Source organism: Bactrocera neohumeralis, unplaced genomic scaffold (genome assembly GCF_024586455.1).
Source record: "Bactrocera neohumeralis isolate Rockhampton unplaced genomic scaffold, APGP_CSIRO_Bneo_wtdbg2-racon-allhic-juicebox.fasta_v2 cluster09, whole genome shotgun sequence".
NCBI classification, from domain to species: Eukaryota; Metazoa; Arthropoda; class Insecta; order Diptera; family Tephritidae; genus Bactrocera; species Bactrocera neohumeralis.
In genome coordinates, this window is record NW_026089622.1 from 30,405,628 (window position 1) to 30,421,641 (window position 16,014).

Consider the following 16,014-nt stretch of genomic DNA (forward strand, 5'->3'; position numbering starts at 1 on the left):
GGGAATATCAAGAACACAACAAAACACAGGTAATTTTTAACTTAAAGTTTCTAATAAAATATATATTAACTTTTTAAATTTAAGATATTCTTGAAGAGTTAAAAAGGATCATTGCGGGCCAAAAGAATATACAAGAAAGGCTAGACAAATTGGAGAAAAATGTGTTTTTAATTTTCATTTTGCAGAACCAAAAAACCCTTAGTGAAGGCCAATCGACACTAGTTCACAACCAAACCTCATATTCACATTATCACATTATCACATATTTGATGCTCCCACTTTCACATTCACATTATTTTTTGTGAATCGAATCCGAGTTCTTTGTTGGCAGTGAAATGAAAAGTAAATGGCAAAATGTGTTAAAATGAGAAATTATTTTCTATAAGAAAATTTTTTTATATATCCTTTGATATTTGTAGGTGCTACTCATGACCTTTTTAAATTATATATATATATATACGAATTTTTTACATTATTTGCTGATATACTCAAAAAAATCATGCATCGCTCAATCCGAAAGGAAATATTCAACAACAGCTGTTAGTGAATTGCTACAACGATAACCGATTGTGAGGCATTGTTGACTTGCTTTGCGGAACAAATTCCCAACTATTCATTTGGTGTTCGTTATAAATTATATAAAACTTTATGCAAAGATGTATTCTTTAATTTATTTAAGTAATACTAATGTTATTTCTTTTATTAGTATTGCCGGTTTCTTTGAAATTTTAAATAATTAACATTAGTTAATAACCTTGTTAGTCCGTCGATGTTTCTTACAAACCGGAATATTTTTCATCGTATTTGTAACAAATGTGGGAGCACTGAATATTGTTTGCTTTATGATATTTGCTTTGAGGATAACCTCTTTGCCTTGATATTAATATGAAAAAAAAAACCATACGATTTGACTTCTGCAATCCTTGGCATGTCCAACATATTATATCCAAAATAAAAATTATTGAGTTAACTTATTTAAAGAACAATGAATAGTTTTCATACAATATCAAAGCATTCTTAAATAAAAACAACGCGATTTTAAAATCACTGCTGTGGCAACAATGCTTAAGCTCGTCAGCTGTTTCATGTCATGGGAATTATTTGGGGAAAACGAAACCAGCAACATGTAAGTAACTATTAAATTTGTTAATTGATGTCATATATTATGAGTATTAAATAATCTTCATTGCAGGGACAAACATAAAACCCAAATGCAAGATAACGTTTTCGTGGAATTCATGAAATTGAACCAGGATTTAGCCAGAGGCTTCATTAAAGGTGACCGGACAATAGCTGCTGACAAAAGGCATGCATTAGTCTGCAAACTAAATGCTGCTGGCCCACCTATCAAGGACATTGCCGGTTGGAAAAAAGTAAGGCATTTCAGGTTAACAGCAAATATAAATGTTAAACAAAAGTAAGTTCGGGTTTTCTTAAAAGGTATGGCTCGATTGGAAAATGCATATTCGCAAAAAACTGGCGCACAATAAGAAGGAAGGCAAAGCCACCGGGGGAGGTCCATATGATCAGACCGTTATTTTACCAATTGAGGAGGAAGTTGCAAAAATATGTGGTCTGTTCGAAATGGTGAATGGGTTGGAAGGTGCCCTTACTTTTGGAGTACCGGAAGAGCACACAGAAGCAGAAAATATATCACAACGCACTGAAGAGCCAATACAAACCGAAACACCAATTGTTGAGGAGGTAGCTGAGCCTACCCCAAAACGTCGAAAGTTACGGCCCCAAACATCAAATGTGCAGTCTTTGGACGAAGTGTGTGCTGCGCAACTGGACACCATGAAAACCATTGCAACCAGTCTACAGAAACTTATAACACATCAAGAGGAGCATAACCGCCAACAGCTTGAGCACCACCACATAGTTCAAAAAATTGAAGCAGAAAAGCTAGAAGTTCTAAAAAGGCTGATAAATAATAATGTTTGAGGTTTTAAACTTTAACTTAACCTGGTGTATGTCATATATAAATATAACCATATCTATTGTAAAAAATGTGGCACAAACAACGATGTGAACATTGTATATTTATTTTTGCATCTCGCTGTAGTATACAAATCAATACTACAATAAAACATTAATAATAATTAATAAAACTGAAAACTCCAAATAAATACATAGAAAACAAAATTGTTTAAATCTTGAGTATCCGTTGGTATAATTTAAAGTTAATTGATAAAGAGAAAAGACTTGTTTAAAAAGTATTGAATTTGGCCAATTACTGTGACAAGTATTGCGCTATTTCATTTCTTATTGAAGTGCCATCTTGTTGATCTTCGAACTCAGTTGCTGGGTCTTCATAGTCAAAGTTTTCGTAGCTGCAGTAATCATCTTGTAATGGTCCAGTATTCTTGCGGCAAATGTTGTGCAAAGCACAACATACGTTTATAATACTGCATGCAAATCCGGGCTCATAATTTAAAGACCGTTGCATGCATCTAAATCTGCTTTTAAGTAGGCCAATAGTGAGCTCTACAATATTTCTAGCAGCGGCATGTTTTTTGTTAAAAATATGTTGCGGAGATCCATTTTCAGCCCTCCTAAATGGAGTCAAAACGAAATTCTCAAATGGACAAAGTGTCCATTTAGCGCCCTGGAGAAATATAACCGAGCCTGACTGTTCTTCCAAATAAAAGAGTCATGACAGGACCCAGGATGTGTACAATCAATAACAATTATCTCTATGTTGTAATTACAAACCTTGTTTACAATTGTTTAATCAAATATATTGATTTTAGAACATACCACCATGGCATTAAGGCTAAAGTATCCCTTTCTATTGAAATATACAGATTCATTATTTACGGGCTTCTTTATGCGGATATGTGTGCCATCTACGCATGCGATAATATTAGGAAGCTGGAACTTGTTGTTAAAATATTCCTTTGACTTTTCCATATCCTGCGGTGTCATTTTCAATGTAATGGTATCGTTGCATATTAAAATCTCCAATTTTCGAATAATTTTGTGCAGTATTTTGCCAAATGTACTTCTGCCAATGTTGATATGGTGGTCCTTTGCTATTGCCAATTGGTATGAACCAATGGCCAGATAGCGAAGGAGAGCAGCCAATTGGATTGAGTGGGACAGCCTCGATGGCTTTAAATGGGGACTTAGTTTATTTAAAACAAATAAAAATAATTCCTTACTTAGACAGAACGACTGAATAAACCTGTAAAACTCGCCACTATTATTATGGGCACAAATACGTTGTTGAATTTAACTTACCGTTTTTCAGAAATTTTAAGAATGCTAGAGGCATTCCTCAGATGTCTGTTACGCCTAATTTCCATAATTTTACGCCTTCTTTTGGCTTCAAAACAAGCAATTGAAAAAATAAATGGCATTTTACAATATTTATAAATTTTCAATAAAAGCCTCTCAGATGCTTGTCAGCTGTTTAGAATGAGGAAACAATGGGAAAATATCGATAACAAAATTTGTAAAATAAGTCGATCAGAGAATGCAAAGTTCTCTTAAAACGACTGGAGCAGTCAGTGTGCCACATGACCGACGAAGTGATTGACAAAGAGCTGGACGACGTCGCTAGCACTTTTCCGATGCTGTCGCAAGCAACAGTTGCGGAAGTGGAAAATAGACTGCAAAGCCAAGACTATGCCCAAACAATGGTAACCTAAAAAATAAAATATAATAAGTTTACTACTAGTTACAATACTTTTACTTCTTTTAAGACTACATTCTTCCATAAACTTAAAACCGCCAGTGATAATGTAACAGACGTAATACCGAAGGTTTTCTCAGATAAGCTCTTCGAAGGATATAATTAGGATGGCAGATGGAGCAAGAATCCCTATTCAAGTTGGCGCTGGTTGAGACCATTTTAAAAAGTACATACATATATATAAATTCAACTTAATGTTTACATAAAATGTTTACTAATATATATATTTTTTTAATTTAGATGTGTTTCAACAACAAGGGTGTAGGAGTTTCGAACAAAATATAAAGCGGTCAATACTGCTCAGCCATCACAAATTAAACCAGCGTACTTATTTAAAAAACAAACGGAAACAATAACTACATTTAAAAACTAAACAAATTCAAACAAAATAAGAAAAAACGTTAACTTCGGTTGAACCGAAGCTAAATACCCTTCACAGGTGCATTTCTGTTAGTAACTATGTGTTCAGTTTGTATGGAAGCTATATGCTATAGTAATCCGTTCTAAACAAGTTTTTTACAGATTACAGTGTTGCCTTAAAAAAAAACAAATATCAAATTTCGTCAATATATTTTGTCAAATGTGAAAGTGGTCCATACAAGAACTTTATTCCGATCGTTCAGTTTGTATGGCAGCTATATGCTATAGTTAACCGATCTGAACAATTTCTTCGGAGATTACATTGTTACCTTAGAAAATAACATATATCAAGTTCCGTGAATATATCTTGTCAAATGTGAAAGTTTTCCATACAAGCATTTGATTCCGATCGTTCAGTTTGTATGGCAGCTATATGTTATAGTGGTCCGATATCGGCCGTTCCGACAAATGAGCAGCTTCTTGAGGAGAAAATGAAGTTTGCAAAATTTCAAAACGATATCTTAAAAACTGAGAGACAAGTTCGTATATGTACAGACAGACGGACAGACGGACAGACAGACAGACGGACATGGCTAAATCGACTCAGCTCGACATACTGATCATTTATATATATACTTTATAGGGTCTCCGACGATTCCTTCTGGGTGTTACAAACTTCGTGACAAACTTAATATACCCTGTTCAGGGTATAAAAATGAAGCTTTAATTTTACATAATTTTTTTTATTATTTTTGTACAATTTTTTTATAATATGAATTAATGAATGAATTAATATTACATGAATTAAAATGAATTTAATTTTTTCTAAATAAACTTAATTACAATAAATTAATAAATGCATAATTTTTACATGTGCTTACATCATATATGACTGTCACAACTGCATGATATTTACATTATATGTGATAGTCACACATGCCTGAATTTTACATCATATATGATTGTCACAAATGCATGATTTTTACATCATATGTGATAGACACACATGCATGATGTTGACATCAAGCATAACAGACATTCACGACAGAGATTTATATTAGACTTACGGCAAATGAATTACTTATTCTTGAAGTGGGCACACTTCTTTTTCTGCACAGTATAATTTAGTGAGAGTGAATATGGAAATATTGACTGTATTGACACTCCATAGTTGTACAGCTGTTAATGAGTACAGCAAAATTGGTGTGCAGTTTACTTACTGTACAGTGAGAGAATCTTCGTAACTGGTATGTCATATGCAAGAATAAGATAAAAAAATATTGGTTTTATTTTTTCGGTGAAAATGTATTTATTATAAAACAAAGAGCTTAGCAACTAATAATATTTTACTTCAAAGTATTTTTATTAATTATTTTATGCCACAAATGATTCTATATTTAATTCATTAATATTGGAATGGAGAAACGTTATTTTGTTTACCAAGCCTTCAGTGGTGGCAAGTTTTGAGCGTTTTTCGCTGATTAAATTTTTTGCTACAGAAAAAACCCTTTCAGATGCTGCACTGCTCGCCGGAATTGCTAAAATCATGCAGATAATTTGTTCATTTTCTAAATCTATGAATTTTGTCAATTTATTTGTGGGTGGAAATAAAAATAAAAAATTTTGTGAAATTTGTTTAAATTATAATGAACTATGGAATCAAAATATTTTAAAAGTGAAAACTTGCATTTTTGTACTGTTTCGATGTCATTGTATTGTGAAGTGGATATTTTTTTTAGGTTATTAATATGTGGAATAGTCAAATGCAACGCTGGATAATTGTTACCCTCCAGCTTTTTCGAACAAGCCTCAAACGAAGCAAGAAGTTTCACCAGTCCGCTAATATTATTTAAATTAATATCTTGAATTCTATATATTTCTTTGTTTTCCATCAAAATGTGAGAATTTCATTGCAACAAAAACTTACATTTTCTTGTGCGTTCATTGCACGAGCCTCGTTTTCCTTAAAATCCATGTTTATGCACGTGTTAATAATACTGAACTCATCTGCACAGTTGTACAATAGCACACACAAACTGTCCCTATAATATCGCTTGATGTCCCTCGTATTAAAAAAATACAAATGTAGTACTGATTCACGAAGAGTACAACCATATACTGTTCTCACTCTAAGCGAGAACAATAAAAATGCTGTGCTACCTACTTCTGCCCTAAGAAGAATACTGTACAGCAAAGAATGTGTGCAGTATTTTTAAGAACACTACACTACTGTACAGGTCTGTTAAGCTAGATATGGGTATATTCATGCAGATATCTAATTTATACCTATCATTAATGATATAAATTTTTATTCTAAACACCGTTGGAGTGAGCAGTGTAGCTATATGTTGTTCAAGTTGTTAAACCCAGTATGTAAGAAAGAAATGCAATATTACATGAATAGAAAAGTTTTTGTAAACTTTTTCATATTGCCCTTAAAACTGTGATAGAAACTTGCACTCAACCAGTGGCAGAAAATTGTGTCACTAGTGATTGTCATATGATTGATCATATGATTATCATCGTTCTTGTAGGGAATGCATACACAATATACATACTTATATGCGTTCACATGTAGATATATCACCCGCGAAAATTACAAATATTGTTCTACAAAAATAACAATCGTCTCAAATAGCATCAGAAATCAATATGGCGACGTCAAAATTTATAGTAAATTACAAAACAACAAAATTTTCATTCATGAACGCAAACGCACTTTCAAAAAGCAAATTCGATTCATTCATAAAACCAATTCCATACACCTCTCCCCGAGCATGCCTTGCCAACAAGCGCCTTTTCGCGACGATTCCAAAAGCTAAAAATTATAAATTGATTATATTTCTGAAATATATGAGAAGGAAAAAGTGACAACCCCGCAAATATAAGTATATTTAAATATATTAGAATAAAATTGACAACATAGTTTATTTGTCGAATTTCAAGTCAAGGAATTTTTCAAACAAAATATTCAATATTCTTCTGATTTTTGTGCACAGTCAATCCCGGTTAAGTAGTACTCAGCTTAAATGAAAATCATCCTTCTTAGCTGCCTATGTCTTGCTGCATCTCAGGCTTTGTATTTTTAAATACATCGAAATTATTGTTTTAAATACGACTCGCTTAAGTATCCGCACTCGCTTATGTACCATTCTATATTTTTATTTTTAACAAACCACAAAAATCTGTATCATTGATTGTGGCACATAACTGGGATTGACTGTATTTGTCAAGGAATGTAAAAAATATTTTGAAGTTCTGAAATATTTTTACGCGGCTCGCAAAAATCTGCGTCGATATGTATGCAAGCTCACACACAAACATACATATTTACGCTGGTGTGTCGGCGAAGGTGTATAGCGGCAAGGGAAGAGGTTACAATCGGCGGCCATTCGTTTATTTTTTTCGGCACAGCTTGGATTTTCTGCCAACAACCATTACATCTCTCGTTGAGAAAGCTAAAAAAAAACAAAATTGTTTTCGCGTTTAACAACGGTGCTGCATGGATGGCAGCGCGACCGCATTACTTTATTGATTGACATAAAATGTGACTAAAATTAGTGCTTAACATAATTTTATACCTAAATTCCGTCTAGCCTGCAGTGTGGTGGCGTGATGCACTTCCAGGAATTGGCTTGTGAAGGTGCATAAGCATTTCGGGTGCGCGTGCCGGAAGTCAAGTCGTTGTTACTGAGACTGCTGCGGCGATTTGCTTAAGTCAGTAAGTTATGTAGTAGTTGCGCAAGTTATGTTGTCGAATTGTTGATAGGTGTTGTATTAACTCTTCCCCTCTTAGTTCGATCGTCCGCGATCGGTGTTATTGTTGGGCTGCGATGTTGTAATTTGCAGGAACGGGCCTTTCTGCACGTTTGCAATAAATTCTGCTTCTGGGCTAGGCGAAATGTACATTTTTTGTTTTTCTTTGATAATAAAAAATAAAATTGCAGTAGTGACTACTATAATTAAAACAATTGAAATATCAGAACTTAAGCTAATTATTGAGGATACACTGTTTCCATTCTTTAGTAATTTAAAATTATTTTCATGCTGAAGCTGTTTTATGTACAATGCTTCCATCTTTATTTCTTTATTAATTTCGTTTGTATCATTTATTTTTGTTATTACATTTGGTAATACAAATGTTTCAAATATCCTCAAGTTTACATTGAAATATGTTCTATTAGAAATCTTTATCTCACAATTTTCGAACTTTAATAAAAATGTGCCTTTTTGGCTTATCTTTTGTTTATTACAATTTTGGGTTATATTTGAATTAAAATTCTTAAATACAAGGGTGCCTGGTAGCACTTCTATTACATCAGGTTTATTAAAATTTTCAAGCTTACAGCTCGCTTCTTTAAACATTAATATATTGCCTATACATGTGTCTTCAATTCTTATAATATTCTTTTCTAAATTATCCTTAATTTCTAATTGGTACATTTTATTGTCCTCGTCTACAAGGATTTCTAAATGGCTTAGTATTACTGATTTATTATTAATGTTTGGGATGGGTTCAAACTTTATTTTGGATAATGTATTCTGGGAATATTGAGGTATGAGGAGGGATAGGATGATTGTATTTTCCTGAAATAGTACGGCTGTTCTAATGTGGCTGTAACTTTCAAAATTGCTAATATGATTCAGTTCAGTAGGGGTTAGAATGTCCGTTGGCAAGATACCTAATTTAGTTGAAAAAATGATTTGTCCGATGTCATCTACGTGATTGCGTAAAAGCGATATGTCGTTGTTAATTTGGTAAGTATGCATGATGAATTGAATTTCGTCCTCTATTGTCTTTATTTTATTTTGTGCTAATTCAGTAAATTCGTTTATGTAACTACTAATAACAGTTTGTTGTTTGTTTATGTGGTCTGTAATGTTCGTTATCTGTCCAGAAAGAAAGTCGCTAATTTGCATTAAATTGTTAACATTATTCGTGGTAATTTCTTCGTTATTATGAATTTGTGTGAGAGCGTCCCTAATTTCTTTTTCATCGTCACTGTCCATGGAGCCTGCTATAAATTTTAGTCCTTTTCCTACGATATTGAGTAAGCCTCGTTTGACTTTAAAGTGCGGATGCAAACCGTCTAACTTAGCTTCTAATAAAACAAAATTTTTATGGATTGAGTCAAGAAATTGTCTGTCCTCAAAAGTGATTGCTTTTAGAGTGTTAATGTTGCCTGAAATAAGCGATAGCGTTTCTTCATATTTCGTTAAATTGATGAAATGTAAAATTTTGTCGTAATGGTTGATTGTCCTTACTTCTCCTGTCTTAATGGGTAGGTACCCGTTGTTGTTGGTAAGATCCTGTATGTCGATTTGTTGTGTGATCACGGTCAATGTCATCGTTAGTTGAATCAGAAAGGTATAGTAGCGGGTCATTATGACTAACTGGAAAAATAATTTTAACATTGTTTAATATTTTTTTTGTGAACGATTTTACCTGACTTAGTTTTAATTGTGGAATTGTAGTTCTGCTCTACAATTTCCTTTCTGTATTTAGAAGATAACTTTGTTCCTATTCTCTTGTCTATTTTTACGAAAATCTCGTCTCCTCTGACGTATTGTTTTAACGGGGTTCGATCTTTATTATGGTACAAAAGGTCGATATTCTGTTTAGTTAATAATTTCCTAGCAGTTTCCTCTCTATCCTTATCTAGTAATTTTGGGTCACTACAAACTCTTCTGCCAAAGAAAGCTTCTACGGGTTTCTTTGCGGTAGTGGAATGAATTGAATAATTGTATTCTTTTACCGATTTCTCCAGTAATTCGTTAAAAGAATTATGCGTTTTTTCGCTTTGCAAGCAACGCATGATCTCCTGTAGAGTTGAATGAAACCGTTCAACCTGTCCATTTGAGGAGCTGGTGTAAGGGGCTGTTCGAAATATTTGTATGCCGAACTCATTCTCTATCATAAAATTTATTGACTCAGATTTAAATGATCTTTCATTGTCAAATACTACCGTTTCCGGTATGAGGGAAAGTAGTATATCTCTCAGAGGTTGCCTGATATCCTCTGCAGCTTTAGATTGTATGGGTTTCGCGACAGCAAATTTTGAAAATTTATCTACGGCTGTCAAAATCAACTGTTTTCCTATTATGAGGATATCTAAGTGAACTATTTGACCAGGAAACCGTGGAATGCCGTTCGTATTTATTAACTTTGCATGTTTCGCATTTTTTCATAATTTTTTTAATTTTATTTGCCATTGCAGGAAAATAATATTTTTCTAGGATCTGCATTCTATTTTCCCTGCAATTCCTATGTGCTCTATTATGGGTGCTAACTATTATTTCTTCTTGCTCTTGTTCATTCGTTATGTCCTTTACCATTATTTGGGTAAACCTAACTTTATATTTGTTAAAGTGTAAGGGATATAATAACTGAATTTTTCCCATAATATGCTCATCCGTTTTTATGCAATTTATGACGGACGGATTGAGGTATCTTTTTAAAATATCTATCAAATTTTCATCAGTATATTCGGGTTCGGTGATTAGATGGCGATGATACGTTGGAAATATAATTTTGAATTGGTAACTCGAGATTACGTCTTTATTTAAGAATATTTGATTTTTGAATGCATTAATAGGTGCTTCAACGCTATATATTAAATTGTGGGATGAACTTCCATCCGAATGAGTCGCTGTAGAGAGCGAATTCAATGGTGTATCATGAGGTATTCTAGACAAGGCGTCAGCTACGACGTTACCCTTGCCAGGCCTGTAGTATAACTCATAGTTATATTCTTCAAGGATCGCCTTCCACCGCTTCATTTTACTATTGCTATTCTTGTTGCTTAGCGCATAGGTTAAAGGTTGGTGGTCGGTCGTGATTTTTACCTTGCGTGAACCGTATAGGTAATTTCTGAAGGAGTTTAATGCCCATATTATTGCAAGCATCTCCTTTTCGTTTGTTGCGTAGTGCTCTTCGGCTCTACTCAACGTTCGCGATATAAAAGCTATCGGCTTATCGTTTTGCGACAAAACTGCGCCTATGGCGAAGTTTGAGGCATCAGTAGCCAGTTCAAATTCCTTTTCGAAATCTGGGAAAGCAAGGATAATGTCCTTGGACGTTAGGGAATTTTTAATTTTGATAAAAGACTCGATTGCATTTTTATCGAGGTCAATCTTAATGTTGGCCGATTTGTTTTTAGACGTTCGGCCCTCTTCCCCTCTTAAAAGGGATGTCAAGGGTTTGGCGATTTTTGCGTAATCTCTAACAAATCGCCTGTAATATCCTGACATACCTAGAAAGCTACGGAGTTCTTTTAAATTTTTGGGCTGTGGAAAATTGGAAATTGCCTCCACTTTTGCCGGATTGGTTTTTATGCCATTTGGTGTAATGATGTAACCTAAAAATTCCGTTTCCCTTTTAAAAAAGTTGCATTTATCCAACTGCACCTTCATGTTGGCTTCATCTAGGGTCCTAAAAATTGTTTTAATGTGTCCGAGATGTTCCTCCTCGGTTTTACTAAAGATTATTATGTCATCAATATAGACATAACAACATTTCTCGATATATTCTCGCAATATATCGTCTAATGTGCGCTGGAATATTGATGGCGCATTTTTCAGGCCAAAAGGTAAACGCGTGAATTCGTATTTTCCATTGTTTATGGAAAATGCGGTTTTTTCAATGTCAGATTTTTTTAGTGGAATTTGGTGAAAACCACTTTTTAGATCAAGTACAGAAAAAAAATTGCTGTTGCTCAGCTGGGAGATAACTTCTGTTATCTCGGGGATAGGGTACCTATCCGCAGTCGTGACTGCATTGAGCTTTCTGTAGTCGATGACCATCCGGTACTGTTTGTTTCCCGCTGAATCCGCCTTTTTGGGTACAATCCAAACTGGGGAGTTGTACGGCGACCTTGACGGCCTTATTATACCATCATTTAGAAGCTTTTTTACTTGGTTTTCTACCTCGCCTTTTAGAGCTGCGGGGTATGGGTAGAATTTCGTGTAAACTGGTGAATCACTCGTTGTCCTAATTTGGGCAACAACTTTGTTTGTATATGTGAGTTTCTCATCGGGTTCTGAGAAAAGATTTCGTTGGAGTTGACAACGTGATTCATTTTTGTTTTCGTTTGAGGAGCCAACGTTTCCTCTTTTATATTTACTACATTGACTGCTTTAGAAGGCAGCTGCTTTAATCTTATTGCGTTACCATTTCTTATTTTCATGTAGTTTTTGTTTGTGTAAATTACGGCCTCTAACTCCTTTAGAGTGTCGTTACCTAGTATGCCATCAAAAGTTACTAAAGAAGCCATGAGGTAGAATTTTATCTCCTCATTCATATCAAACAACTTTGCTTTTGTATGCTCGCATATTTTTATGCAACCTACAACGGATTTTGCATAGAAGGGCACCTTGTTTGGTATACGCTTCCTTGCAAGTTCGGGTTTTACGTAATTCTTGCTTGAACCCGTATCTATTAAAAATTTAAGGATTTTTCCGCTCTCCGCTTTTACTTCAAAATAGGGTAGCGAAGAGCCTATCATGCTAAAAAATTAAAGCTCGTTTGTTTAACGATATTCTCATCTTCCGCCTGTTCTGTGGCTAGATGAAAAGTTCTTTGATATTTATTTGGTTGATGATGAGCAGTCGGCTGAGGTCTTTTGCCATAAGCCTGGTTTTGGGTGGGTCTATTCATATAATTTATCCTACGGGAGTGGATGCTTGGGTCTACATCCATCGGTTCTGGCAGCTGTTGGGGTTTGGGTGGTCTAGGGGGGTAATTGCCGTTATGCTGCCCTATTTGACCAAGAAATTGTGGCCGTGGTTGCCAAGTAGGTTGGTTTGGCTTGGGAAAATGAGCCAGTTGGGGATAAAATTGTTATGTTTGCTGCTGCACAAAGTTTCTCCTTGGTGGCAGCTGAGGGGTTGTCCTTTCCTTGCGTTAGTCGCATGATTTGTGCGAAAAGTTTGGTTCTCTAGTTTCATACACATTTGAAAAGCCTGTGGCAAGTCCGCCGGTTCCCGTATTCCTAAGAGTCTGGGTAAGTCCCCATTTAGTCCTCTTATAAATGTGTCTAATGCTTTGTCCCTGTATGCCTGTGTCAGGAGGCACAAGGATTCATTACCCATTTCGAGGCATCCTCATTTGTTTAAAATCAGCGAAAGGTGTGTATACACCTGCTGGTAGAATTCAGGGACGGGTCTGTTCCCTTGTATCAATGTCGTCATTTGGTACTCGAGAGTGGACAAGTCTCTCTTGTCGCCATAATGGATTTAACTATGTCAGGAATTTTATCTAATTCCCCTAAATTGTTCCTATGTCTATCCTCGATTTGTTGGTCTACTACTTGCGACGGAGGTGGGTTAAGTACTGACTGTACTACCTGTGGTCCTTGTTGTCTAAGTATGTCTGTGGCAATTGTCGATATTAGCCTATTCAAATCATCTACTGATAACTGAGAAGATTGTGGGGGGCGACAGAAGTTTCAGTTGAGGAAAGAATTGGCGAACGAACTAGGCTATTGTGATTTGCTATTTTTACAAAATACTATGTATATAATTATAAATATATTTAGAAATAATAAAAAATATAGCACCGACTCACTGCTTGTAGCGCTGGTTTTGTGCTTGTTACGGATTCTGTAGTTAAAGCTGTATATGGAGTTGATAGTGTGATTATAATGCTCAATAGGATTTGGTAGCAGCACTATTTCGATATAGAATTTCACGCTGCTCACAGAACTTGTTTAATAGTTCACTTTTAGATTTTTCTCTTCTATTAACTTGTTTCACAGTTTTTTTAGCAATAATACAAGCACGGAAACACAAGCGAATAAAAACACAAAGCTCAAATAAAATTAATAAACCAAGATTGCTGACGACATGTCTGCATTAATTCAACAACAGGAAACGCAAAATAACAAATTGCGAAAATTAACAACAACACCACAGCAGAGTTACAACGACAGCGCAGCCGAGTTTTATACGGTCACATTGAAGTGCAATGTGACCATAAATTATTGATAGGTATAAAGTAAGATATAATTGTTAGTATTAAGTAGTCGAAAAGTAGAGTTCAATAAAGCATAACCAAACGTTAAAAAATTTGTTTTTTTTTCCACGTTTAAGTGGAAGGATGAATAATTGGCGCCCGAGCTAAAAGAAAGTGTTTCCTTCGCGTGGATATAGTAACTTGGTGCAACAGGTAAAGCAGAAAGTGCTACCTAAATTGAACAATAACGCATATAGTGCAACAGTTCAACGATGCTGCAGTTCAACAGTGCTACATACTACAGTCCAACGGTGCTACAGTTCAACAGTGCTATAAACAACAGTTCAACAGTGCTACGTACAACAGTGCTATAAACTACAGTTCTACAGTGCCACATACTACAGTGCTATAGTACCACGGGTAAAGCAGAAAGTGCTACCCAGAATACAACACTCCACCCGAGGAACACAACAAGGCAGCATCACGGGAAATAAAGGCCCTCAGTAGGATAATAAACGAATCCAAACAGGACGTCATAGGACAGCCAGCCCGGAAAGCAGAAGCCTTAATTAATATGCGACTCAAAATATTATTAATGTAAGTAAATCGATAACCCAAACAAAATAAAAATATTCTTGAACACCTTTGTTTTAAATAAATAAATGCTCACGTTACATTTCAAATGTAAATATATAATTCTAAATTCAGTTTACAAGAGACAAATTTAATAAATTTAACAAACTTGGCTAAATAAATACCATATTAATAAACTTTAACCAAATAGATATTATATTAATAAATTTATCTAAAAATAAGCACTACTAGATCTTGTTATAAAATAAGAAGACAATATCTTTCATCTTTTGGTTTCTCCGAATACATAGTTCGAATCAAATAAACTAGATTTAGGTACATATTTAAAATCTTAGAATATAAAACACGGCTTGTACAGCCAATAATTTACAAAAACTAAAGCTGCGATTCACCACCTTCGGGGGGACCCTCCAGCTTATAACAAATAAAAACTCTGTGATTCACCACCCAAGGGACCCTCCAGAGATTTATAAATTATAAATTAAATAACAAAAGGCTCGTACAGTCAGTAACTAAAAATAAATAAAAACCTATAACAACGCTTAACTCTGCGATTCCCCCTGGACCCTCCAGAGTAGAAAAGCTACCTTTCCTAGAAGGGTTAACAACGAAAAAATAGGAAATATTAGTTTTAGCGAAAATAAAATAATAAATAGAATTTTTTTTTAAATATTTCGTAATCCTCAAGTAAGTAAAAGGGAAGAAAAAAAAATGGCAAATCCAAATAATCTCATAAGGCCACCAGTACTACCCTCACCTAATCCAATTGCACACAACGTAGCAAATCCTGCACAACCCGATTTAGCAAATCAAGTAAGAGAACTACTAGGTCAATTACTACTCACAGATGGACGAAACATAATACAAAGTATAATTAAGAATGACATGATCCCAGCACCCATAGTGGACCAAACGATTGACGAACGTTATAGGAACAATCTTTCAGATATGGACAAAATCCCAGACGTTGTCAGGTCACTTAGAGAATTTAGCGGAAACCCCACCGAATTTAGCAGTTGGAGGAAAAGCGTTGAGCGCATCCTCAAAATCTATGAAAATTTGATAGGCACTCCAAAATATTTTGGAATCTTAAACGTAATTAGGAATAAAATAGTTGGTAAGGCCGACGCCGTACTCGAATCTTACAACACACCGCTGAATTGGACAGCGATCTCTAAATGCTTAACAACGCATTACGCGGATAAAAGAGATTTAAGTACACTGGAATATCAAATGACGTGCATTATCCAAGGACGTCGATCGGTACAAAGCTTCTATTCGCAAGTATACGCACATCTGTCACTAATTCTTAACAAAATCGCCTGTATGGAGATGAGCGAAGAATCAATACAAATTCTTTCTCGAACCTATAGGGAGAAAGCCCTCGATACATTCGTACGAGGACTTTCAG

At 34.8% G+C, this 16,014-nt stretch overlaps 1 protein-coding gene and 2 long non-coding RNA genes across 9 annotated transcripts in view; 1 reads left to right on the forward strand and 2 right to left on the reverse strand.

Annotated features, from left to right (window-relative positions):
• Positions 1–16,014, reverse strand: part of LOC126764065 (inositol polyphosphate-5-phosphatase A) — a 721,948-nt gene that overhangs the window by 320,093 nt on the left and 385,841 nt on the right. The window lies entirely within an intron of this gene.
• Positions 1–16,014, reverse strand: part of LOC126764263 (uncharacterized) — a 367,932-nt gene that overhangs the window by 210,929 nt on the left and 140,989 nt on the right. The window lies entirely within an intron of this gene.
• On the forward strand, positions 3,583–4,768 carry LOC126764364 (uncharacterized). Its single transcript, XR_007667976.1, has 3 exons — positions 3,583–3,644; positions 3,708–3,863; positions 3,938–4,768. It is a non-coding gene; the product is annotated as an uncharacterized LOC126764364 (long non-coding RNA).